At 42.4% G+C, this 26,330-nt stretch overlaps 1 long non-coding RNA gene across 1 annotated transcript; it reads right to left on the bottom strand.

The window, feature by feature from the left end:
• Positions 1-14,122: 14,122 nt before the first annotated feature.
• LOC123620025 (uncharacterized) lies at positions 14,123-26,330 on the bottom strand. The gene is made up of 4 exons (XR_006728733.2): positions 23,574-26,330; positions 22,700-22,827; positions 18,283-18,512; positions 14,123-14,948 (listed from the first exon to the last, which is right to left on the bottom strand). It is a non-coding gene; the product is annotated as an uncharacterized LOC123620025 (long non-coding RNA).

Below are 26,330 nucleotides of genomic sequence, written 5' to 3'. Positions count from 1 at the left end.
ACCAAGAATGGTGCTTCAGGTTTAAAGGCGAAAAAAGCCCATATGTTACTGTCTTGTTAATACAGGCAGGATGCTGCAAATGCAGGCTACAGGGCAAACATGTGGGAGCTCTGCATAGAGATGGCCACACCCTTTGCCAGGCCCCTAGGTGACAACGGGTCCCCCTAGAGAAGGCTGCTGGGATTCATCAGCCTGTAGGTGCAAACCAGCCGACCAAAGGAGCCAAGACCCTGTAACAGCCCAGCCTAGGCAGAGGAAGGCACAGAGAAGGCAGAGTTGGGCAGCCATCGGTTTCTTGAGAGTCTTCTTTTTAAAAAAAAAAAAAAATTGAGGTAAAATTCACATCACATGAAAGTCACCATTTTAACCACTTTGAAGTGTATGATTCATCACTTTTGGTTCATTTACAATGTTGTTCAGCCATCACCTCTAATTCCAGAGCATTTTCATCACCACAAAAGACATCTGTACCCGTGAAGCAGCCCCTCCCTCCCCCTCTTCCCTAGCCCCAGACAACCATTCATCTCTTTCCCACTGGTCTGTGGATTTACTGATTTCTGGGCATTTCATAGAAATGCAGTCATAGAATATGTGGCCTTTCTATCCAGCTTTTTCACTTGATATAATTTCTCCAAGGCTCATCTGTGTTGTAGCACCACGTATCAGGACCTTGTTCCTTTTTATTGCCGAATAACACTCTATTGTATGGATTTAGCTCATTTTGTTTATCCATTCATCAGTTAATGGATTTTTGGGTTGTTTCCACCTTTTGGCTGTTGTGAATAGTGCTGCTATGAACACGTGTGTACCCATTTTTATTTGAACACTTGTTCTCAATTCTTTTGGTCATATACGTAGAGGTGAAATTGCTGGGTTATTTGGTAGTTTTATGAAGTGTAATGAGTTTTTAATCTGGAAATCTCAGGTGGTTAATTTTTTTCTATGATTATTAAAAAATCTACTAGGGACCAGACATAAAAACAACATCAGTGATAGCTTTGAAAAAAACCCCAGAATAAGCCTTCTTAATGATGGGTTTCAAGTGGTCTTGGGCAATCTCTGGATGGCTTTCAAGAGAACTTAAAAATCTCTGGAAATGGGGTGTCAATTCTGTGTGTGTGCAAATGTGAACTTTGCTAGAGAGAACGTTAATAGTTGTCAGGAGAATCTCAAAGGGGTCCATGACCCCCTAAAACCTGGAAACCTTTGCATTAGAAATATCACTCAGCTGTTTTAGGAAAAAAGAGTATATTAAAAAGAGAAAAAATAGTGTGGCTAAATATATTACAATTTTATTTGTCAACTACATGTCAATAAAGCTGAAAAAAACAGTCTAATTTGGAAATTCTCATTTTGATGCTTGGGAGTGATGTGACCCTTGGCAAACATAACCATTTCTCAGCTTCCACATCTGTGAAATGGAAGCAATGACGATGCCTGTCATGCTGTGTTATCAGCTTTAAGTGAGAGCCTGTCTGTGGACCCGTCTAACAGCTTGGCACAGGGCGGAGCTCAGGATGCGCACACTGCCCAGGGGGACCGTCAGCCCATGTTCAGAATGTTCGACAGTTCTCTCCCTCACCCAGTGTGCCTTGACACCTTGTCTTCTGTTGGAAGACCAAGCACCATAGCAGACTCTTTGGCTGCTAAAAATAAATACGTAAAAGGAAACTAAACTTAATGTTCTTAGGAATCTCTCCAAATAAATAATCTCTTGAAATATATTATTTTTAGGGGAACACTGATATAATTAAGTTAATCAGTTCAAATCCCTCTCTTACCAGTTTGATTCTGTCTTCTACCCCTGACCATTGGTGCTGATGGTTTGGGGGGTTTTTTTGTTTTGTTTTTGTTTTGCTATTTTCTTTCTTTTATTTTTTCTCCCAGTTTTTGTTCTCAGATAGCCTAAGTTAATAAGAAATGGCTACCTCAGGGCACCATCATTCATCCAGCCCAGCAGCCAGGAGCCGTGGCATTATCTGCGAAGCATCTTTCTCCCCTACCCCTGCCCACCCCTCCCCTGAATCCATATCACTTCTTTCCCATGGTAGCGCCCTAACACAACTCTGCCACTGTCTTTCTCTCTCTCCTAAATTACAACAACCTTCTAAATGGTTCCCTGCATTCATCTCCCTACCCTCCCAACATCATCCATTGGTTCTCACCACTGCTGCCCAGGTGATCTTTTTATACTGCCAGTTTGATTAAGCCACCCTTCTAGAAAGGCTTTGTGGCACCACTTTATCCTCTGCATAAAAGCTAAAATGTTACCAGACAATACTGTCTAGTGTGGTCTATACTCTCCATTCTGGCATCATCTCCCATCATCCCACTCCCTTTCAGAGTTACTTCCCATTTCTTGAGCATGCCGAGCTGTCTCCTGCCTCAGGATCTTTGCACATGCTGGTTCCTCTGCTTGGAACACTCCCCACCACTACCTCCTCCACCTGCTCACACCTATCGACCCTTGAGGTTTTAAGACAAACGCTAAATTCTCAGAAACACTATAGCTTCACCTCCCACTCACAGGTTAAGTGAACTCCCACTGTGATTCTCAGGGCACTTATCACAATTACAGTTACAGTTATCTGATGATCGGATTACAGTTTGTCTCACCCAGTAGAATAGAAATTCCATGAGGGCAAGAACTTTGTTTTTGCTTACCACTGTACTGCCAGCACTTTACAGTCTATGTGCACACATAATTCCTGAATAAAGGAATGCTAAGTTCATCTGTAATGCTAAATATGCAAAATTCTGACACTAAATTTACCTAAAGGAGAAAAAAATATTTTTGAGAGAGTTACATCAGAGGATCTCAAAGAGTGGTCCCCAGGCATCTAGGAGTCCCCAACTCTTTCAAGGGTTCTGGGAAGTCAAATCTATTCTCATAATATTTCCAGTATGGTATTTGTCTCTTTCACCACGTTGATAATGGCACTAGTGTTACAGAGTGATGGGGAGTGAACTATTTAGTTGCTAACAGTTTAACTACTAATCACAAATTAAGACGCATTTTCAACCTTGAAGAAGTAATCTAACAAGACTGGACCATAGATGGACTGCTCTTTAGTACGTTCTCCTCTATATTTTCTATGCTTGAAATAATTCGTGATAAAATAAGAGGCAAACCACAGTGGTAAAAAAAGGGAAATAGAGTGGTATTCAAAGTGGGAACCAAAGGGCAAAGACCCCCAAGCAATACAATTTAGATACAATTTATTCTTTACCCAGATGCTTGTGTAATTTTCCCCAAGCCCATCATGGAATGGATTTTATCTTGAAGCAGGGCCTCTTCTCCTCCCTGCCAGTTTTGGGACCCAAGTCTGCATTTACTTCGGGGAATACAGCAGAGAACCTGAGACACCCAGTTCCCACCACTGGGCGTGCGGGCCCCTCCAGGGAATTCGGGACGGAGCTGCTGCAAGTCTTCAGCCAACCCATCCTCCACACACACTCTCATCCTGAGCGACTGTTTTTACAGAACGGTTGACTGCTAAAGGAAGCCTGCTCAGTTCAGGGGCAAAGAGCTGCTTCCTGGCAGTGCGGCAGAAACACAACTGGCCCAGAGCAGTCACTCTCTACTGTAGACTTCGGCTTCTGAGAACTGGCACCTGCTCCCCTCTACAGAAGTGGTCAAAGATGTTTGTATTTTGTGGTTGGTGAAGAGGATGACAGAACTGATAAAAATGCAACCCTAACACTTTTAGCTCTTAGCCCTATTACTGTCCCAAATATTTCCTTTGGGAGTTCTATTATACATACAGGATCTGTTTTTAGGTCAGATTAACATAATGAAACACACAGATTTTCACCATACCATTCCATGAGTCTTGACTAATGCAGACCATACCACCTAACCCAAACCCCTGTGGTGGGTCATTACTTTCCCTCCAGAAAATTCTCCCTGGTCTCTTCCTTCCCAGCCCCAAATCACCACCCTCTCCTCCTTAGAGGAAATCACCATTTGACTCTGCCATCTTGTTGAGTTTTGAAGTGTATCTGGGATTGGGGAGGGAGGAGGCACGTTTCTGAGAGTTCTTATTCATTAAATGAGTTGAGTTGTAGATTTATCCAAAGGGGCTCTGCCCAGTTTTGAACTGGAGACCAAATTCTCACAAGAGGGCTTTTGATGAAGGCTTAACTGAAATCCATTTTCCCCAAAGTTGCTTCTGTTTCCATGGACATAACCTTGGCACTATATCCAGGAGATGTCGGTGCTTAAGGGCCAGGGAGGAAAATATATAGCTAAGTAAGGGAATCAAGACTCAAAGTTAAAATCTAGCTCTTTCTTGAAACTCATCATTTTTATGTCTATGTTTTGTATCAAGAGGCTGCAGATGGGGGTCTAAACTTTAAGCCTATCCCCAGTCTGAACCATCTGTGACCTTGGATAAATTACTTCCCACCCCTGCACTTCTTCCAGCTATAAATATCTCTGTATTGATTTCCACTACAAGAGATAGCATAAATCTTGTAGTCCCAGAATTTGGGACAGTGGCTTGTTTATGTGCATCCAACCTTCTTCAGCTTCAAGGAAAGAAAAAGTGGCCCTGGTCCATGATGTCTAATGAAATGAAAGCAAACTCCTTCAATCACAGTGCAAGAGGTATTAAAGAGCACGTTCAGTGACAAAATTACCCTTAAACTTAAGGGCCACTTCATGGGGGATGACAGAGTTTCCAGAATTTTATTCATTATCAAATAAATCTGGGTATTTTATATTTCCTGCGAGACTGTTTTTCAGATGTCATTAGTCATACATATGCAAAAAAGCAGAGCTGCCTTCCCAACTCAGCTGAAGTCACTCTTGTGTTGTTTTGTTCATTAGAATGTTCAGGAAGGATTCATTTCTGTTTGGTTCACACAATAAAATAGCTCCAAATGGCTATGATTCCCAAACAGTACTTTGTTCCCAGAGAACCACACGCCAGAACATTGAGGGGGCTGACTTCTGCGGTGGGAGCTCAGCTGGGCCATTTTCAAACAGAAACCAGCTCTGCCTGGAAGGGAGCTGTTCTCCCTGGCGGCCCGGAGAAAGAATGTCCTTTGCCTCCCTGTCGGAATCTGTGTTCCCTGCCTGGTGGTCTTTGCTTCCATCCCTGCTCTTTCCTACTCTCCAGCCCATGAGGATTCAAGTAGAAACCTCAGTGTGAATCTCCAAAAAAAAAAGCAATCACAAAGTCAATTAAGCAAAAAGGTAGAGGAACCCTTTCTCTCCTCTCAGGCCGTACGTATTTCTTGGTGAACTCTGGGTTAGGAGGCAGGGTCATGTGAACGCCTGTTTTATGCATTTGGTGTCCCCCACCATTCCACAAACCTGCGGGGGTTCACGGCCAGTGTCCCGGCGTGAGATGAGGAATCAAGCCCTCAGTGCGCAGCTGCAATCTGAGCATGGGAACGCTGAAGGAAGATTTAGGGGTTCGAGCTTCCAGTGCCTGAACCCCCTTCCCTGAGCTTTGGTATCCTGGGCTGGAACCGGGAAGTGAGGACCTATGTGCTTGAAAAGCTTCTCATAGACTTTAACACGCATAATTCTTACCTGAGGGTCTTGTGAAAATGCAGTCTGATAGCCACAGGTCCGAGGCGGGGCCGGAGCCTGCTCTTCTCAGGAGCGCGGAGGGGTGCTGGGTCTGCGGGGCACCCTTTGAAGAGCGTGTTCTGGGGCCAGGCGCGGGTGAGGTGCCTGGCTTTGAAACATCTCTTGAAATGCTCACAAAGTGCGATGCAGGTGATAGTACTCCAGGTCACGTGGAAAGAAACGGGCTCGGAAAGGTCAGGAGAGTGCCTGGAGTCCCGCAGCTGGTGAGCGTTAGAGCTGAATGCTGAACTCAGGAGTACCTGGTTCCCCAGCAAATGAGGGAACTGCATTAAAGCCGCGCTTCCCGGAGTGCGCGCCCCAATCCTGCAACACCAGCATCACCTGGGAACCTGTCGGAAGTGCAAACTCTTGGGTCCTAGCTCCGACCTATTCAGTCAAACTCTGCCGGTGCCCCCTGCAATCTGTAGTCTATAACAGGTCACCCCCACCCCCTTGGGTGATTCTGCTACCTGGTCCACTTTGAGAACCACTGCATTAAATCATTGCTTCTCAGACCTTACTATGCACGCGAAGCCCTGGGGATCCTGTTAAAGGCAGACTCTCTGCAAGTCCAGGGTAGGGCATGACGGTGTGCATTTTCCGCCAGCTCCCAGACGCTGCTGGGCCAGGACTGCATTTTGAGCAGCAGGGAAGGGGGTGATCTTTCCCTTCAAGGGGAGGACTGTTGAGTTTCTGTGAGCTTTATTCTTCACGCGCAGATGGGGCGGGGAGAAAGAAGCAGAGAGTACATTCCTGAATTTAACTGCAGAACCGGCACCAAGCAGAAAGCTTGGAATTCAGTCTAAAACCTCAAACACCGAAGACAAGATAGGCACTTGCTTCAAATAAAAAATTCTTCTTTGGGGTTCAGCACTGCCCTCAGAGAACGGAGATACTTCTCCTGCAAAGACCTGGTGTCCTGGGATTCACAGCCTTGCTCGGTCTCTTCTCCACGTGGCTGGATGGGGGCGGGGGGAAAGGGGAACTCGACCAATTCATCTTCTCTGTAAAATAGCACATCCGATCGGCCAGTTTGCTCTTACGGAATAATACCAGGCCCCAAAGAACATGCAGTGTCCTTGCGTTCCAAGTTCAGGTTCATTGTTCTCATCAGTGGAGAGGAGTCAGAGTCAAACTTGCGGTATGCCACTTGAGTGATTCCCAGGGCTGCTGATAAACAGGCTTGGCTTGGTACGACCTGTTTTGACTCATTCTCCTGAGAATTGGTGTGATTCTTTCCTCCAAGAAAGGCCTTTCTCCATCACAGGGATGAGGTGTCTTGTTCCATCCACCTCGGCTGAACCGCTCATCCTTCCCCAGCCAATACTGGATTCTCCTTGGGAACTCGCCACATCTCCAAACCGTTTCCTTTGCGATCCCAAGCCCCAAACTTCGCAAAGCCAGATACATCAAATAATCAAAACTTGCTTTTACTACGACCTTGGACATTAATTACATCTTACCTGCACTTTTCCTTTTGCTCTTATGGCTGCCTGCTAGCTTGTGTCCACTGATGGTTCGGGGAGGTCACAGGGAAGGGGAGAAATCATTTTATATCTGGGTAGATCTTCTACATGTAAACGTGGCTAATCAGGTGTGCTGGTCTGCTGGGGAGGGTGTCAGCCGGGAGCAGGCAACACTCCCAGCAGTTGGGACAGTGAATGCCTCGTTCCTGAAGGTGGTCCTGAGAGGTGGTCCAGAGACCCTCTGCACACCCGGAGGAGGGCCCCCCCCCATGCTGTATTGATGGTTCCTATTGCTCATCTGTCTTTGTTTGAACTTCTTTAGAATACACCATGAGGCTAGGATGTACATCTCTTTATTTTTGCATCCATACCTAACACAGTGTCTGGTTTGGGGAAGAGCCATACGTTTTTATTGAACAACTTTTTTAAAACTTGAAAAATATTCTATAAGTTCTTACTATTATTGGCTGCAGCCTTCATTTCCTTATTATTTGCCCTTAGCCACCAAAACATGTTTATGTTTCATTTCTGAGATACTGTCAAATTGAAAGCATTCAAAGCTTGTATGTTACTTCAAGAACTCCTTCTACAGCCATACTGTTAATCTTGATTAATTTTTATCACATGTTCTGCATCGAAAATAGCTGTGTTCAATGGAACTTAGGGCTGGGATGCAAATGTTCTAATATACATGGTGCAGCCTGGGCCTCGGTCTGCTGTGATTTAGCATCACAGTTGGGTGCCCTGGTACCAAGCACACAGTCCCTGGTGTAATAGACCGAGTAGGAATGCAGAATCTGTTTAATCAGGATCTTGACTGATATGACTCATCAGGAGGAAAGGCAGATGCTAGTTGTCCAGGTGTAGGGCAACTTTAACTACACTGCAGATCCATCCCAGAAATTCACTATGTCGTCGGCAGTTCCCTCCACGGTGGACGGACCCGGAACTGCCGTGGTCTGGTTCAGTCCTCTGTGGTCTCAGTTTGGGATATTTTCTTAATGAGGCCACTGAGTTGCTGAGGTTTGCTTATGGTATTTGAATTGAAGCAGAATAAATCAGATGACATTCACTTCTCCATCCTCTTACTTTCTGCCTCAAGGGCATTTTAATTGATTTAATCTTTATTTCCATGTCCAAAGTTCATAAATTTGATCCTAGAATGGTTTAGCTATTAAAAGAAAATCTTTCATTCCTCTCAGGCTGTATTTTTTAACTTTTTTTTTTTTTAATTGAGGTATAGTTGATTTACAATGTTGTGTCAGTTTCAGGTGCACAGCAAAGTGATTCAGTTATACATACGTATATGTATTCTTTTTCAGATTCTTTTCCATTATAGGTTATTACAAGATATTGAATATAGTTCCCTGTGCTGTATAGTAGGTCCTTGTTGTTTATTTTACATATAGTAGTGTGTATCTCTTCATCCAGATGCCTAATTTATCCCTTCCCCTCTCTCAAGCTGTATTCTAACAAGATTGTCCAGTTGATTGAAGTGGTCTTTCCATGAAAAAAAATAAAAATACAGCAAAGATGTTGCAACCAGAGAATTCTCTCCAACACTGAAAAAGCAGATTTAAAACTCCAAATCTTTTGAGTTCTTTACAAATCCTTAATAATATATTCTAGTCTTGGCAATGAATATTATATGATAATATTGATATTGAAAAAAACTGTTTAAGGTTCCACCTAAAAAATATTTGCAAAAATTCATACCAGGTTAGCAATGTACTCAACAACACACTTTCTATGTTCCACTTCCATTTGTTGTATTTCCAGTTATATAAACTTTCCCTAGAGAAAGAGGAGTAATGTTGTGAATTAAACGTGTCAGGTAAATGGATATGGGTCTTTCTCTTGATATGAACACTTCATGCAAAATTCTTTCCAGGAGGCATCCTTGAGAGTTCCTGAATTAGGTTATTTGAAGTTTTTTTTTAAATCGGTTTATTGCTCAGTATTTAACTATAAGCTATAGCCTTATTGCCATCATCCAAATGCCAGCAATTCTGATCATGAGAACAGTGTCTCATCAAAGTGCCAAACCCTAGTGGCTGCTCTAAGAGAGCAGAGGTGCAACCGATCTTCAGTCCAGAAGCCCCTGACGTTACAGTATGAATTAAACAATTTCAAGATTTACCTATTCCTTGTGGAATAGGAGCAAAAATGTCACACTTGATTTGCAATCTCCCCACAGTCTCACAGCAGTTTGCAACATGAAGGCTGATTCAGCTTCTGTCAGGGAACAAGAGATGCACACGAGCTCTACAGACGACCACCGAGTGCAATCCCTCTTCCTTCTTCGAAAAGAAGTTTAACTGTTTGCAATGTATTAAATCCGTTTGATGGTGAATTGCTATTTCAGTCACAGAAGCTGGTTCTGAATCTCAAAGTGGGAGAATATGTCTTTATGAGTTTTTCAGCTCAAATCAATGTTTCATGTTAGGCTGTTACATTAAAAAATGAACTTGGAAAAAATATGAAAAATGTATGCTTCATGCTTCTCATACATTTCAATGCCAGATTTTAGTGTGAGATACAGCGATGGTTGTCATGACAACAGAGCGATCCAGGAGCCGCACTTATGCATCTAAGGAAAACTGGCAGTCAGGGAGAGCTGCTCTGGTCAGAAATAACTGTCTTTTTTTTGAGGAGTGGCAATTAGGTCTATTTATTTATTTTTAGAGGAGATATTAGGGATTGAACCCAGGACTTTGTGCATGGTCTCTACCGCTGAGCTGTACCCCCCCCCCCCCAGAAATAAGTGTCTTGTTCCTCATCATCTAGTTATTTTGCCTTGTACATCAATTATCTAGATTTGGGGCTCTTAAAATTGCTGCTCATCTATCTAAACTTTAGGTTCTAAGCTTTTCCTCTTGCTTATTCCTAGGATATTTGAGCAGAAGCAGATAAACAAAGTGGGTATGTGTCAGGTCCCTTGGTCTCAGTGGCTTAGGAAATCGGCATAATTGATGAGATGGAGTTGAAGCAAACCATATAATCAAGGAAAGGTGAACCTATGTAATTTTGAGTTAAATACTGTGATGATAATTAGTTATCTAAATGATAAGAGGATTGCTTTGGAATAAAATACCACACACATGGTCCAGTATAAGAAATATTACTGTCTTTCAACAGAATGGCTGATGCATCTAGTAGGCAGGCACATCAGGGTGGAAACTTACGTGTTATTTTAAATGATTGCAATAAAAATACGTACTTGCAACCAGCTTATGATAGCACTGAGTCAAGTTGAAACCATGGCACTATTACTTCCCTAAGAAGTTTTGAAACCAATAGTTTTGAGAAAGACAGTGGAGTGCTTTTTCTAGTAAAGTTTCTAACTTTTCAAATCTATTAGTGAAAATGCTGTCTTCCACACACGTGCAGTGATTACACACTGTAGGCATTAGGCACTGGCTTGAACTTCAAGTCTAAAAAAAAACAGCTGGTGGTGAAAGTCGCCCTTTTAAATAATAATAGCAAGCTTTTATGAGGGACACCGCTGTTCTGAGTACTTGATTTAATGTTATTTCTCAACCTCAACAACCCTTAAAGTGGACAATACTCCTCATTTCATAAACCCAGGGTAATTGATATTAAGTTACTTTCTCAATCTCAAAAATGTTTGTCTCCTTTTCTGTCATTATATGTTTGTGGAATTTGATTGCAAACTACCTGAAGGCAGATTCTGGGTTTATCTTCCTCACCATGATGTACCTACCATGTAGTTCAGACTGTCTTACGGTAGGCACTACGTGGTCAAGATACACAACGTTTCACGATAGTTTTCCAGCCACAGAGTTCTGTGATAAGCTGTGTTACTTAGCGATTGCTGCATAACGAATTATTCCAAAACTTGGTGGCTCAAAGCAATAAGCATTTATCATCTCCCAGTTTCTGTGGGTTAGGAATTTGAAAGCCGCTTAGCTGGGTGATTCTGGCCCAGGGTCTCTCGTGAGGTTGTAGTTAGGACACCAGCAGGGCTGCCGTCATCTGAAGGCTTCTCTGGGGCTGCTGGATCTGCTTCCAAGATGGTGAGCTCACATGGGTGTTGGCCGGAGACCTCTGTGCCTTGCCACTTGGGCCTCTCCAGAGGGCTGCCTGAGCATCCCCACAACATGGCAGCCGGCTTCCTTGAGAATGAGTGATCAAAGAGAGCGAGGAGGAGACCACAATCCTTTTTCTGACCTAGTTTTGGAAGTCACACACCATCACTTTACTCACATTCTGTTGGTTAGATGTGAGTCACCAGGTACAGCCTGCACTCAGGGGAAGAGGAATTAGACTCTACCTTTTAAAGGAAGGAACACCAAAGAATTTGTGGACCTATTTTCAAGCCACCACATAAGCAGACTTTGGATTTCAGAAAATAATGAAGCTCTTGAAATCCAAGCTCATAGAAAAACACAATTCAATTTAATTTACCAAAAGGAGCTAAAAAAAATATGCCCACATTCAACCTGCCTACACGAAATGTGATGAGTAAAATTAGGAAAGTTTGCATCATTCAAAGACTTTGAGTCTTGGTAATATTATAATATGTCTGAATAATATTGAGATGCCTATTCAAATAAGTCTCTAAAACATAATTATAGAAGTGTAGCATTTTTCTTAAAAGGTCAGGCTCACAATCAGTACCATTATTCATAGGGACTCAAGAAAAAAGACAAATACTTAAAACAGAAAAATCATGTAAAGATAATTTATTAATATCTGTAAGTATCTTGCTTGTACTTACCAGGTCTTCAGATGACCTGTGTTAACTTTACCTGCAGTTGTATTTTTCCAATCATGAAAAGCACCTCATTTAACCTTTGAAAAATCCAAAGCCAGCTGTAAGAGGAAAGAAACTGGATATCTGAAACAATCAAGCTAATTGTACTGTTCCCTAATGAGAAGAGGTTAAAAATTACCCCAAAAGACAAGAGAAAAAAAATGAATGGTGGGGTCTCCTCCTCATATTCTAGGCCCAAACCCCAGATCTCTTTTTCTTTTTAGCAATTTTTTTTAAACTTTTTGAAAAAAATACATGTTATTATAGAAAACTGGAAACTGTAGGAAAATAGAAGAAAATCACCTTCAGAATCAGCTGCTTTAATGATTGGTGTATTTCCTTCACATTTTTAATTTGTATAGATTTTCTTTTTACATTGCTGGAATCACATCCACATATTTTTACATATGCTGCTTGTTTTTTCATTATTAAAGCAGAAACATTTCTCCAAATTATTGCATCTCTTCATAGCTGTTTCTGATGGCTGCATAAAGAAAGGTCCAAGGTATGGCTATTCCTAAGGCTTCACTTCTTCCTCTCATTGGATAATCGGGGTATGTCAACAGCAATAGTAGTAACAGCTAACTTTATTTATTAAGCTTGCGTGTGTGTGTGCCAGGCACTAAGTGCTTTAATCCTTACAACTCGAGAGTGTAGAGTTTTTTGCTTTTGCTGTGTTCTGTTTTTTGTTTTTCAATTGAAGTATAGTCAGTTACAGCATGTCAATTTCCAGTGTACAGCACAATTTCCCAGTCATGCATACATATACACATACACACACACACACACATACATATATACATATATTTGTTATCATATTCTTTTTCATTATAGGTTACTACAAGATTTTGAATATAGTTCCCTGTGCTATATAGAAGAAATTTGTTTATCTATTTTTATATATAGTGGTTAACAGCTGTGTTCTATTTCGCAAATGGGGAAATCAAGTCACAGACAGATTAAAACTGGTCAGTGTGAAAGACGGGATGACCGTCATTAATTCTTCCCTCTCTCCCTCTGCCGTGGGACCCAACGTTGCAATCGTGGAGGTGAAGTCTGCATCCCCGCCCCTTGACTTTGAGCTTAGCCAGGGGAAAGCTTGCAAACTTGACTGGGGCTTTAAAGCTTGAAGGGCACATGTGTGATTGGGCTTGACCTCTTAGGCTCCTGTGATTCCCCATAAGAAAATGTGCCTCTAGTAGCTGCTGGTCCAAGGAGAAGGAAGAAACTTAAAACGAGCCTGCAGCTTGGAGCTAAGCTAAGCCCTCCTAACCCCAAGTGAATCCAGCCAAGCTACAGCTGACCCACAGACCTGTGTATGAAAAACACATGTTTACTGCTTCAAGTTCCTGAGAATTGGGGGGGGGGTGGATTTGTTATGCAGCAATAACTAATTAACACTATCAGTAATAACACACGTCCTTAGTCTGGAGTCCATGAATATCTATCATCAGCAATGGATTTTACTTTCCTTAGGCAATCTCCATGAATATTCATTTTTACCATCCAGCTTTTCATAAGAATTGTGCAATTATTAGAATTCAGTCACCAGTCTTCATTGTAGTATTTGTAAGCAACGTGAATCAAATTGAAAAAGTTAACTTTGCATGGTTGAAGGTGGTAATGAAGCAAATCACTTCTATCTATCACAATATATATGTAGGAGGGGAAATGTTAATTCAGTTATACAAAAATTTAAAATCAAAAGCAGGTAGCTTAGGAAGAAAACAAGAAGGAAACAACTTGCTTTAGGCACACCTTTTGCCTACAGCCTACCTAGCTTCTTGCTCCTAGATTTAGGATTTTTGATGAAGGCTGGGAAGACGGGGTTAAGTATGGGGCTAAAGCCAATCCTAGCTGATGTTGAAATGCAGAATAAAGGACACAGGGCAAGTAGAAGATGAGGAAGAGAGAAAGGCAAGATAATTCCTATCAAGCCTCTAAGTCAACTGTGAACACTAGGATTTTATCCTTTGGCTATTATAGATATTGATTTTAATCAGGTTTAGGTATCCTAATTTCCAAAGCATTTTCTCATGTTTCCATCACGTTCTGAGTCTTTTATAGTGTTTCACAGTGGATCTAATGTGAAACCCCACTGTTTGTGCAGCAGTAACTAAAAACACTCTGACTCCATAGAACTGAAATTACTTTTAGACTGCTGAAAATTCCACTGGTGTGAGAGATAACGATGATCATATTTGGAAAAGGAAGTGTTTGGCTGGGTTGTGTAAAAGAGACACACACACACACACACACGGACCAGAAAGAATTCATCAAGAAGTAGGAGGACATAGGTTTATTTTTCCCAGTCTGAATCTACACAGTCATTATTCTTAAGATGGATCAACTAATGTCAGTGGAGTCTTTTTTTTTTAATTGAGTTATAGTCAGTTTACAATGTTGTGTCAATTTCTGGTGTACAGCACAATGCTTCAGTCATACATGAATATACATATATTCATTTTCATATTCTTTTTCACCATGAGCTACTACAAGATCTTGAATATATTTCCCTGTGCTATACAGTATAAACTTGTTTACCTATTCTATATATACCTGTTAGTATCTACAAATCTCAAACTCCCAGTCTATCCCTTCCCACCCCCTCCCCCTTGGCAACCAAAAGTTTGTAGTCTATGTCTGTGAGTTTGTTTCTGTTTTATATTTAAGTTCATTTGTCTTTTTTTTTTTTTTTTTTTAGATTCCACATGTGAGTGATGTCATATGGTATTTTTCTTTCTCTTTCGGTCTTCACTTAGAATGACATTCTCCAGGGACATCCATGTTGCTGCAAATGGCATTATGTTGACATTTTTATGGCTGAATAGTATTCCGTTGTATAAATATACCACATCTTCTTTATCCAGTCATCTGTCGATGGACATTTAGGTTGTTTCCATGTCTTGGCTATTGTAAATTGTGCTGCTATGAACATTGGGGTGCAGGTGTGTTTTTGAATTAGGGTTCCTTCTGGATATATGCCCAGGAGTGGGATTGCTGGGTCATATGGTAAGCCTATTTTTAGTCTTTTGAGGAATCTCCATACTGTTTTCCACAATGGCTGCACCAAACTGCATTCCAACCAGCATCAGTGTAGTCTTTATTAAAATCTTTTGGGCCACTGATGAAAGATACAAAAATGATTAATAAATTTAGATTCATTTTATAAAGCTTTCTAGATGAGATTTAAAAAGAAAAGCTAATCTTATTCAAATTGGCAAGAATTGTTAGTCAGAAGAATAAAGCCTTTTAAAGCAACTTTCCGGTGGCTTCTTTTACACTTTACTTGCGCTCTTGTTTTCAGAACAAGTGGAAACTTTTCTGATTGCGGTATTATAAAAATAATTTTATTTCCTTTGGTCTCTTGTCTTGACTTTGGCAAAGTATTAGCTTTATTGAAATTGTCAGATAAAAATTCCTTGTCAACTTGAAAAGTCAAATTCTTGCTTCATTTGGGAAAAATAACTGCTAAAACATTGTTTCCGTTTATAATAGATAACTTTAAACCATGCTTCTAGCATAGCTGTTTCAACTGGAAATGTTGGAACAAGGAGTGAAAGAAACCTGGCATGTCTGAGATGTACTACAAACTAGGCACATGCGAAAACATAGGTGGATTCAGTCTGAGAGAACAGAAAAAGTGCTAGTAGAGGGCGCTGTCCAGTCACCTTCTCTCGCCTCCTGTGGTGGGTTGATCAGGAAGCTAAGGAAGCTTAAGGGCACCACGGCACACGTAGGCTCCTTCCAGGGTAATATGTTCGCATGGTCCTGTGTGTTGTTTGTAAAATCTGCAAAAGTAATTTATCTCCCCCACAAATAATTAAGACCGCTGTCTCTTTCCACCATGACTTCCTTTTCTTGTATTGGGTGGCACTGGAGATGGTCATGACATTTTTGAAATCTGACCAAGGTGGAGGTGAATGAGGGAGAGTTTGGTTTTAGTGGGACATATTTGTGTTTCATATTTCAGTGACAACTAGCCATCCTGATGTAGGAAAGGCTTTTGGGGATACTTCTACCACCTACTGGGATGACTCACTTGACATCATGACACTGAGGGCCAGAGGCAAACAATATTGACGCGTGCTGTCATACCTAGAAGCACCAGAAGTACGGCGTAGTAGGGGAGAAAGAAGACTTGAAATACAGAAAGCCAGAAGCTAGTCTGTGGAAAACCTTCCAATCGTGAGGCAGTCAGAATTATAGGTAGAGGATTTAGTTCTCAATAACCCCAAGTCAAAATGGAAGTTCTTTCCCTTTAGGAATAGACTGTGATAGCCCAGTGTATACAATTATAAACTCATTATAAAGTGAAATTATATATATATGTGAAATATATTTCATATGATATATTTTCAAATATGTGAAAAATATTTTAATATGCTTTATATGCATTTTATTATAAATATATCATTTCACTGTATAATTAATGAAAAGTATGTAAGAAATATATGTGCTATACATGAACTCAATAGAAATATATCACGTATATTTGAAATCAATATAAATTATACTGATTGGAGAAATAAATTATAATTGAAAGACTCTTTTAGATCACTAACAAAATCAATAATACATAAAGAGGAAGAAATGAATTTTGAATAGCAGTAATTAAAAAAAGAAGTAATGAGCAAGCTCTTGGATTATCTGCTAATCCAGTTAATGAAAAGAAGTGAATCATATAAGTACATTTGAATAAAATTAAATTTCTTGCCAATTTGACAAGAAATACCAATATTAACAATGGTTAACACAGAAATCAAAATATAGCAGTAAATAAGGACATCAATGACAAACTGTTAAATGAGTGTCATCGGTTCAAAGAATGTTTAAGATTAGTCACTGTGTGTAGTGACTTGAAATGCCCTGAAATCTGAGTGCTTATACATGAAAGAAATGTGATAGGTTTTCCAGACGTGACAACAGAGTCTAAAAATTAACATGACGGTTTTGGCAATGACTGTCATTTCAACTTGAAAATGAATTAGGAAGCCGAAAATCAATTTCTAAACTATCAATAATTTTTTGAAAAATTAATCAATCATGCTAGATAAAGGAAAGGACTTTCAATTCCTGTTACAGAAAACAGTGACAAAATCCTAGTCATTTGAAGAGTTGATCAAAGAAAATCCAGCTAAAAAAATGTAAAAAATATATTATAGGCCTACATCAGGGAGTTAATTAAGATAAGTTATTTTTCTAGATTTTGTGATGCTTTTGGTATTTGCTAACTTCTTTGTGTAATTTGTTGTAATCTTTTTTCTCATTCTAAGTAGATACTTGGATTTATTTTTATACCCAAATTTGAACTTGTGATGTAGTATTCTTTTTTTTGTTAAAAAGGACCCTCAAAATCATTTCAGTTTCAGAGCCACAAAATCTGGGTCCAGTCCTGCCATCCTAACAGGCACAAACAGGCACAAGCGTACACATGTGCATGTGCATGTGCATGTGCATGAACACAACGTGTGTGTGCACACACTAATATCATTACTGCTACTCCCTGACATTCTAGGTGACGGGTTTTACTACCCACTGCAGACATGAGACCTCTGGGATATCACCTGATCCCAAGGGAGTTCTGGTTCACGGAGCCCTCAAAACAGGACTGGACAAAAGCCAAGAAGCTATTGCCACTGGAGAGATTGCTGTGAGCAATGCTGGCTCCAGCCCAGAGGATCTCCAGGGAAGACTCCTTGTTTTCAATCATGGGCACCTCAGGAGTTCTGAGCTCTTTCTGCAGCATCTGGGGGAGTTAAGTTTACTCAGCTCTCTGGGCCTCCCTGGAGGATGCAGAGTCCCCATAGGGTTTTCTAACAAACTCCCCTTCCTGGCATCTTCTGGGCCTTGGAGGACAGCCCAGGTACCACAAGTCCTCTGAGTAACTGCAGGCCCCCAGCTCTGCGACCATCTCATGCTCAGTCTCTGAGGAACAGCAGTGGGGAGGAGCCTCTCACAGGTCCTCGGGGGATCCGTTTAGTGATTGCTTTGCAACAAGCCCGCACAGATCCCGTAATCCAGGGGCTGATTTCTAAGGTTGTCTTGTATATGAAATGCAACCCAAGGGATTAAGATAACTGCAAACACTCGCTCTTCGGCGAGGCACCATGTGGTGCATGAGGGCCAGAAGTTACCCTAGGTCGGGGTGAACAGAGATGGTGAACAGAGCAGTGAACCCACAGGTGGGGGCCCTGGGTGACTGAGCAAAGCTCACTACCAGTGGACAGTGACTCTACTGTATAGGGACATGTGATTCAGATCTCAGCACTCTCATCTTCACAAGCTAACCCAGTTTCAACTGCGAGTCAACCTTGACACAAACCTTGCCCTCTTACTAGTTTCCCCATGAAATCCAATCAAACATGGATAAGTTACAGTTTTGCTGAAGACTGGGGGTAACAAGGAGCCATCCAAGCTATAACACAGTGAATTCTTTGCAAACATGCAGTAGGTACCTGTTTTCCTTCAAATGTCTTCTTCCGACCTCACCTTTTCCCGACTCAAGCCCCAAGCAGCCTCAGTCCCCTTGCCTTCCTCTTCCTTCTCTAGTCTGAAATCTGAGGACTTCCTTCTCTCCAGTGGACTTGATAAAGTCTTTTCAACTTCTCAATTAAGACGGGTCTCTTTCTACAGAGGAATTCTGGTACCAGCTGCTAAAACAGTAACTGTTTCTCCGTATGGCTACCTAGATAAAAGAGGAAAGGATAATGGTGCTTTACCGCTGATGTAATAATTGATGGTGGCCTGGTTGGGCGGCATCTATCATTATGACTCTCTGAATGGGGTTTTTACTTTCATAAATCAATTGAAAACTTAGTATTTTCTCCATACAGAACCATTAAAGGAAGTTGGGAAAACACATAAAAGTTGAAAGAAAAGAAAAATGAATCAGCATTATCTCTTCACTCATTACTCATCGTCCACATTTTTGTGAATTTTCTCCCCAGATTTTATGTCCACTGAACTCAGGTTTTTGTTTCTTTGTTTTTCAAACATAGTTTTGACCGCACTGGATATACATGTCTACATATTGCTTTGTAAATGCAGATCCTAAATACTTTTTGTTATCACGTAGACCTCACACATACTTAAATTTCTGCATGACAGACCCTAAATACATAGTCCATGTTGACTGACTTTATTGGTTCTCTATAGCTGTTGTAACAAATCACCACAAACTTAGCAGCTTAAAACACAGACCTATTATCTGACAATTTCAGGAGTCAGAAGTCCGGCCTGGGTTTCACTGGGCTGAAATCCAGGTGTGGGCAGGGCTGCATTCCCTTCTGGAGGCTCTAGGGGAGAACGTTTCCTGGCCTTTTTCAAAGTCCACAATATTGCATCTCTCCGTGACTTTCTTCCTCTTCCACTTTTAAGGACCCTTGTGATTACAGCGAGCCCACTCAGTAATCTCCCTGATTAGCCATCTCAATTCCATCTGCAACCTTAATCCCTCTTTGCCAGGTGGGTGACATATTCCCAAATTGCCGGAAGTAGACATCTTTGGGCGGCCATTATATTCCCTACCATGCTGATCTGTTTCTCATCATTGGGCTTTCAGGTTGTTTCTCATTTTTAACGATGATTTTTTAACACTGTAATAAGCATCATCATCTGATCTACTTTTCCCTTATTAGGTAATCCAATCTTTTCTAGCTACGAAAGGGAGACAGTGTAGAGAGTAGAGACGTTTGGAGCAGGTATACTGGATGCTGCTGGCATTGAAGTAGTGTGATTTGGCAAAAATAATATTGGGATTCTAGTCCATAGCCCACCAGCATTTACTAGCTGAGTAATTTTAGGTAAGTCACATAATGCATCTGAAAAGTTTCCCTATCTGCAAAATGGGAAAATAACACTTATCTGGGCATTATCACAGGGTCAAATGAGATTATGTCAACTGTGTTACTAGTGTTCATGGTGGTGATGACAATGATTATGATAATAATCAATGCAATAATTAAAAGTGGATCTGATCGCATGGCCTTATTATTATTTTTAACACTTCTAGTAGTAATACACCTGGCTCCTCAAATCATTTCTCTTGTCTAGATGGGGAAGGAAAAATCAGAAACACAATTTTGGGAAGACTCAGGTTGAGAAAGAATGCTGTGTTTTGAAATTTTAATTACTACTTCAAACAGTGACCTGCCTCCCCACCTACTGCCCGCAGCGGCCCTGGCGCCTGGGCGGCCCTGCTTTCTGGGCTTTCACTCCGCGGCCCTGGCGCTTGCTGCTTCAGCTTCCAGGAACGCTCTTCCCCAGCGTCCACTTGGCTCCCATCTCCTCCTTCCTTTCTTTGCTCAAACATCTCTGGCAAACATCACCTCCGTGGACCAGCCTTGGTCAAACTGCCCTACCCCCCCCCCCCCCGGCTTTCTCTACCCTCTTCCCTCCTTACCGCTTTCCTACATCACTGCTAGAATGTAAGTTTCACGGAGGCAGGGATTTATGTCTCCTTCATTACCCACATTTTGCCCAGTGCCTAGCAAGGTATCATATATATTACAGACTCAATAATTGTGTTAAATAATTGAGCTGATTTTAGTGAAGTCCAAGCAATTTATCCATTAGGTTGTGAAAAAGAATTTACCTAAAGACTTAAGTACTACTTTTTCCCATGATGGCATCCTCTTCACACTATGATTTGGATAAGAACAGGCCCAGGGTGTGGGGAAGAGGAGGAGGGGAAGCAAGCCAGCCCAAGAGCACATGCACGCTTATGAAGTCTACGTTGAATAAACAAATGTCTAGGGTGACTGCTTCCCTTACTCTGATTTGAAAGAGTAGAGTACAGACAGAGCCACGTTGTGTAGTTTACAGTGGTTGGCTTTGGAGCAAGAGCCAAGAGAGGAGGCCTAAATGAAGACTTTTGCATAAAGATTAATCCAGGTGGATGCATGACTCAAGCCTGAAAAGTTGTCTGCAGGCCTTTGATGCAGAGCTGTGGCCATCATGAAGCAGCGCCCTGGTTGAATGTTGAAAAGCAGAAATAAAAAGAAATGGGGTTTGGTGGGGAGGAGGGTATAGCTCAAGTGGTAGAGCGCATGCTTAGCATACACAAGGGCCTGGGTTCGTTCCCCAGCACCTCCTCTAAAAATAAATAAGTAAACCTAATTACCAAAAATTTTTAAAAATTAAATTAATTTTGAAAAAAAAAAGAAAGAAATGAGGTTTGGTCTGTTGGTTTAGTGGAAATCAACTGAGATGGAGAATGAGCTGAACCTCCATGGGCTTTTCACACGCCCGCAGCAGGAAAAGTCTGGGTTAGAAAGAGCAGGACCACGCCGAGTACACGCCCTCTGCTTCCCTCTGTGAACTTTTCATGAACTAATTTTAGTTGTCCTTTACGCACCAGCAAATGGACCCACCACCACTCGGCCCGGCTCAGACCTGTTGTTACTTTACACACGCATGTTTGTAACTCTTGTCTAATTTTATTCCCCCTGCTCAGAAAAGCAGAACAGCTGCTACTCCCAGCTTCCTGGCTGTTCGCTCAGCCTCCCCTTCCTTCCTGTCCCTCTAGCCCAGGCCTATGTTATTTCTCTTCAGGCAAGTTTTCAAAACATCAGGAGAGATAAAGATCTGAGGACCATAATTCTTGTACACTCCTTAAGCACATTTTTTTTTGTCTTGGATCCTGTATCCCTAACAATGAAACCGTGTCAAGAATTTCTTTCAAAAGTAAAGCCAAGATATCTCTCTGTGCCACTAGCAGCAGATAAACAACTTTCAGTTTAATCCTAACAAGAATGGGCAAATGGACACTGTTACTTGGTTTAGTATTTCACTAATGTAATCCATTTCCCATGCAGTGATACTCTTCTGCGGCTTATTTGTGTGTGTATAGATACAATTATTCTCCTGGGACATGAGGCTTTTAGTTCTGGTGGTATTTAAGGACATTTAGAAAATCCGTGTGAATGTTCTAGTGAAAGAAATCATATGTCATGCTTATCTTTGGTGAAAACCCATGTGCATTGGATGACTTTCCCTCACAAAGGTGGTCTCCTTCAACCAAAATGCTAAGACAACTGCCAGGACAGTGTGGGGGGAATTTTTTCACTCGAATCTTGCATACCAACTCACTAACGACCAAGCTTCAATACTGGGGATAAGATAAGAGTAGACACAAAGGGCCAACTTGAGTTCAGCGCCAGCTCAGGACATCCAATTTGTGCCTGGGTTAATTACTGATGGGGAGAAGTTGGCCAGTTTCAAGAGAGTTCTGGAACTAAGTATGGATCTCCGTGTAGGGCAGTTTATGTGGAGACCAGAATATGGAGCTGGGGATTAGGGTCACAACTGCTCAGTTTAAAGATCCTAGATGTGCGACTCCTTCAACTCATCCAGACCAAGCTTGCTCTTGGGACAATCCGTGGGACATCTAGCTAATTCATTTTGAGGACAGAATTAAAAAGACTCACAACTCCAGAGAGTTGGAAAATGGGTTTGATTCTCCTCTGAAAGTTTAAATTAACTTGAAGGGAGGTTGAGTGAAAGTGAATGATTCAAAGAAATACCAAGAATTCACCAGCACAAGGGACTTTGGGAAACTGAGAGCCATAAATTACCAATAGAATTACCAGAAATACTAGAAAGTTTATGTTGACAATCAAGGAAATAACATTTCAGGGCCTACATTTCTCCCCAGGTTCCTGGTATGTGGACAAAGCTGTGATGGCTGAAAAGGAGTGTTTTGGGCAGGAAAGGAGTTACAGGAAATAAAAATTGTTCACACAAATTCTGAAAGGAAGACCTGAGTTGGGCATCTTTCCACTCAGTATAGGCCAGAGAGAGACCCAAGAGTCCCGAAAACTGTGCAGACTTAAGGTACAATGAACAAGGATCATAAAGCAGATGAAGAATTACCTTTCTCTCCTCGAGTTAGCCTGACTCTTGTTGGCCTCTCATTAAGAAGCAGCATATCTTAGTTATTAGCGTTTTCTGAAAGATGAACATTTTTTCCCATTGAATTCTTTTATGTTCTCCAAAAGCCCCTAGGAAAGAAAAATGATACACATTCATGGGCTTTACATGAAAGGTTTCAGAAAGTCCAGTACAAGTCTTTTCAGATCTCAGAGCTTCCAATAACATTCCAGTTTTATCTCAGACCTACACGGCTATAACTTTTATGGAGAAAAAGTTACAGGAGTTGCCCCATGACTGGCAGTTTTTAAGAGACTGCACTCACTTGGCTTCTTTTATTCTAAGGAAACCCCATTTGAATTTACTGTGAGGCTGTGCACAGGATGGGGCTAGAACGGAAACACTGTCAGGAGAGAGAAGCTCTAGGGATGTGCCCAGAGCTGCAGAAGGAAATTGGGCTGGTGGACAAGCCCACCAGGGACAGAAGTTGTTAACAAAAGGAATCCTTATTGGTCCATACAGCTGGCCCAGTTCTAGGGTTTCAGATACCTTGTTGCCACAAACACCATTTGCAGCAATTAGCATGGCCGCTGTTGACTGGGTTTCCGCCCCCAAACCAGGGACTTCCTCCAACAGTTCAGACCCCTTCAGTTTCCCTGTTTGCTTGAAGGAGCCTGATCCAGTGGAAGGTATGGGTTCTTTTCATACCCCTCCTCAATCCTACTCGATGGCTGGGCTGTCATTTGGGGAAGCTGGAAGGGGTAGAGTTAGGGGTCTGGTCTCAAAATGGATTTCAAATTGTGGCCCCAAACCCACAGAGGACCTCAATAAAAATAATTTTAAAAACAAACAAAAAAATATTCTAGTGAATTCTTACCCATGTCCTGCTGCATCTGCCCCAGGGAAGCAAGGGCTGATGTCTCATCTTTTCCCGCAGATGTCTGTCTGTCCTTCCATCTTGGGTTACTTCTTTGCCCTGTGACCTTGCTGTCTTATGAATTCCAGGAAAGTTTGAATTTGCAGTTTGTCTGGCCTTCTGATATAGCAAGGGTGGCAGTCATGCTCTTCCTAGCCACGTATATCTCCAAGAAGCAAGTGGAGGTCCCTTCCACGGAACCTAAGAACATGTAATTGTTTGTCTGGGGGGCTCAGTCTCTAGACTGCCAAGTTAAGGAGGGTCTCCTCTGGGTCCCCAGGTCTGGCCTGGGGCCAGGCACATAGTAGGTGCTCACTGAAAACGTCTGCTACTTTCTGCTGCATTTTTATTTTCAGTACCCTCTTCTCCCTTGCCTTCTGGGGACCAGCAGCATCAGCACCACCTGGGAGCTTGTTAGAGATGCAAATTTTCTGGCCCTACCCCATCTACTGAACCTGAAGTTCTGGGGATGGGATCTGCAATCTGTGTACTAAAGAGCCTTCCAGGTTTCTACTTGAGAACCACAGCCTTAGGGAAAGCAGAGATCTGCAACTGCTTCTTTCTGGCCCTTTTGGGACAACTGCTGTGGCTTTTGCTAAGCGATAAAGCAGCCGAGCAAGTGAGGAGCCTGCCCCAAGGGAGGTTCCCTGCTGCAGCCCTGATTTCTCACCCGTGGACACGCCTCAGACTCACCTGCTTTGTACTTGCCTGTTGGGTTTCCCAAAGCTTGAGTCAATAACCTCAATTTTCCCTCCTCCTGCTTTAGGCAGAAAATGAGTGCCAAGGAAACAGCAAAAAAAAAAAAAAAAAGAAAAAAGAAAAAAGAAAAGGATGGACTTTGAAAATCTAACCCAGTGGTTTTCAACCTTGGCTGCCAATTGGAATCACCTGCGGAGCTCTCAAAAAAAATTCAGACCAATTAAATCAGAATCTCCAGGGGTGCGGCTCTTTGTTGTTTTTTTAAGTTCCCTATGTAATCCCCTGAGCCAAAAATCTAGCAGAGAATCAGTGCTATGAACTTGGCTTGGCAGGGTTTTCTTTATAAAAGAAACCTAACCCCAATGTTGATTTTTTTGGAGTAAGACATTTCTCATCTCTGAGCGCCCTCCCCACCGAACCACGCCAGCCCTCCCCGCACGCGACAGCTAAGGCCACCAGGAGTGGGAGTACTAGCTCTGGATGCACAGACGTGGAGCTGCCTGCTGTTTGGGGTCCAGTCCTAGGTGTGCTGGCAACACCCCTTAGCGGAGAGGGTCCTCTAACAGTTTGTCTTTGGGTTTCAAGAACAACAACAAAAAATCATGGGCTCTGTCACTGCTCATTACCCTGGATTTTGTGTCTCAAAGAGGTGGAGAGAAGGTTCTGACAAGCAAGGCGTTTAGCTGGAGAATGAGTTTTCACTTTTAATAACGTCCAGTGTTCTGCCTTGGCAGGCTGGCCAGCCTCCAGGCAGGTGAACTAGGTCATTGTTTCTGCTAAGCTTTTCAGTGCAAAAGCAGCTCTCCCATCAAAGAGCAGACCTGCAAACCTTTGCAGAAGCTGGGAGCCATAAGTTCCCCGGCTCCCATCCCCTGACGGTGCCCAGGGGATGCATGCCAAAAGACCCGTGCGATCAGGGTCAGGACTGATGCAGCACGGGGGCTGAAACTGCTTAGCACTCCACGCCCCTCCTGTAACAGCCTCTGTGGGGTGACCTGCTCCAGCGTCCCCACCAAAACTCCCCTCTCCTGCCTCTGTGCTTGGCAAGACTGTGGCCTTATCTCCTGTGGCTCTGTGTGGCACCGTCATCCGTGCATCCTCATCTACCGCCATCATCTGGTCCTCTGCAGCTGCATCACCTAGTGCCCAAGCTGTTGCCTGAGAATAGGTTCTTGTCGCTCACAGGAAAGAATTCAAAGCCAGGCATAGTAAAGTGAAAGTTAGCTACTCAGGGAGATAACACACTCTATAGACAGAGTGCAGGCCGACTCAAAAAGGAAGAGAGGTGGCTTAGGAGATTCACACTCCATAGGCAGAGTGCGGGCCATCTCAAAGGCAAGAGAGGCGGCCCTGGAGCATGGGGTCATCTAGGAAGCTGAGATTGGCCACGAGGTGTGGGGAGTGGTTTGTTTTTATGGGCCTGGTAATTTCACATGCTGACAAGTAGGAGGATTATTCCAATTGTTTCGGGGAAGGGGGAGAGATTTCCAGGAATTGGGCCACCACCCACTTTTTGACCTTTTATGGTCAGCCTCAGAATTGTCATGGAGCCTGTGGGGGTGCCATTTAGCAGCTAATGTATGACGATGAGCATATAATGAGGCTCAAGGTCCACTGGAAGGCAAATCCCCCACCATCTTGGGCTGAGTTGGTTCTAACCAGTTTATGTCACTTCCTTAATTGCTGTGTCATTCTTTGGTTGTGCCCTGCCCCCTTCCCTCCTGTCTCACAGCCAGACCCATCAAACCATCCCATCAAATGGTCCCATCACACCTCTTACAGTCTTACTGCCTGTGGCCTCCTGGAGTTCCATCATCTGGTCCTGCAAGGCACTTTCCACCTTCATGTCCCTTGGACTCCCTCACTCGGGCCTCTTCTTGGTGTTGCCTATGGTCATCACAAGAAGAATTAATTGCACTCGTGTTGGTCCCAATAGTGCTTTATATATATATATCTATTCTAGAACTTTTCTCATTTTATCATAATTATTTATAATCCCTTCTGCCTCAATAGACTACA

The sequence above is a fragment of the Camelus bactrianus genome, chromosome X, assembly GCF_048773025.1.
Source record: "Camelus bactrianus isolate YW-2024 breed Bactrian camel chromosome X, ASM4877302v1, whole genome shotgun sequence".
In the NCBI taxonomy this organism is placed as follows: Eukaryota; Metazoa; Chordata; class Mammalia; order Artiodactyla; family Camelidae; genus Camelus; species Camelus bactrianus.
This window is presented reverse-complemented; position numbering and strand designations above follow the sequence as displayed.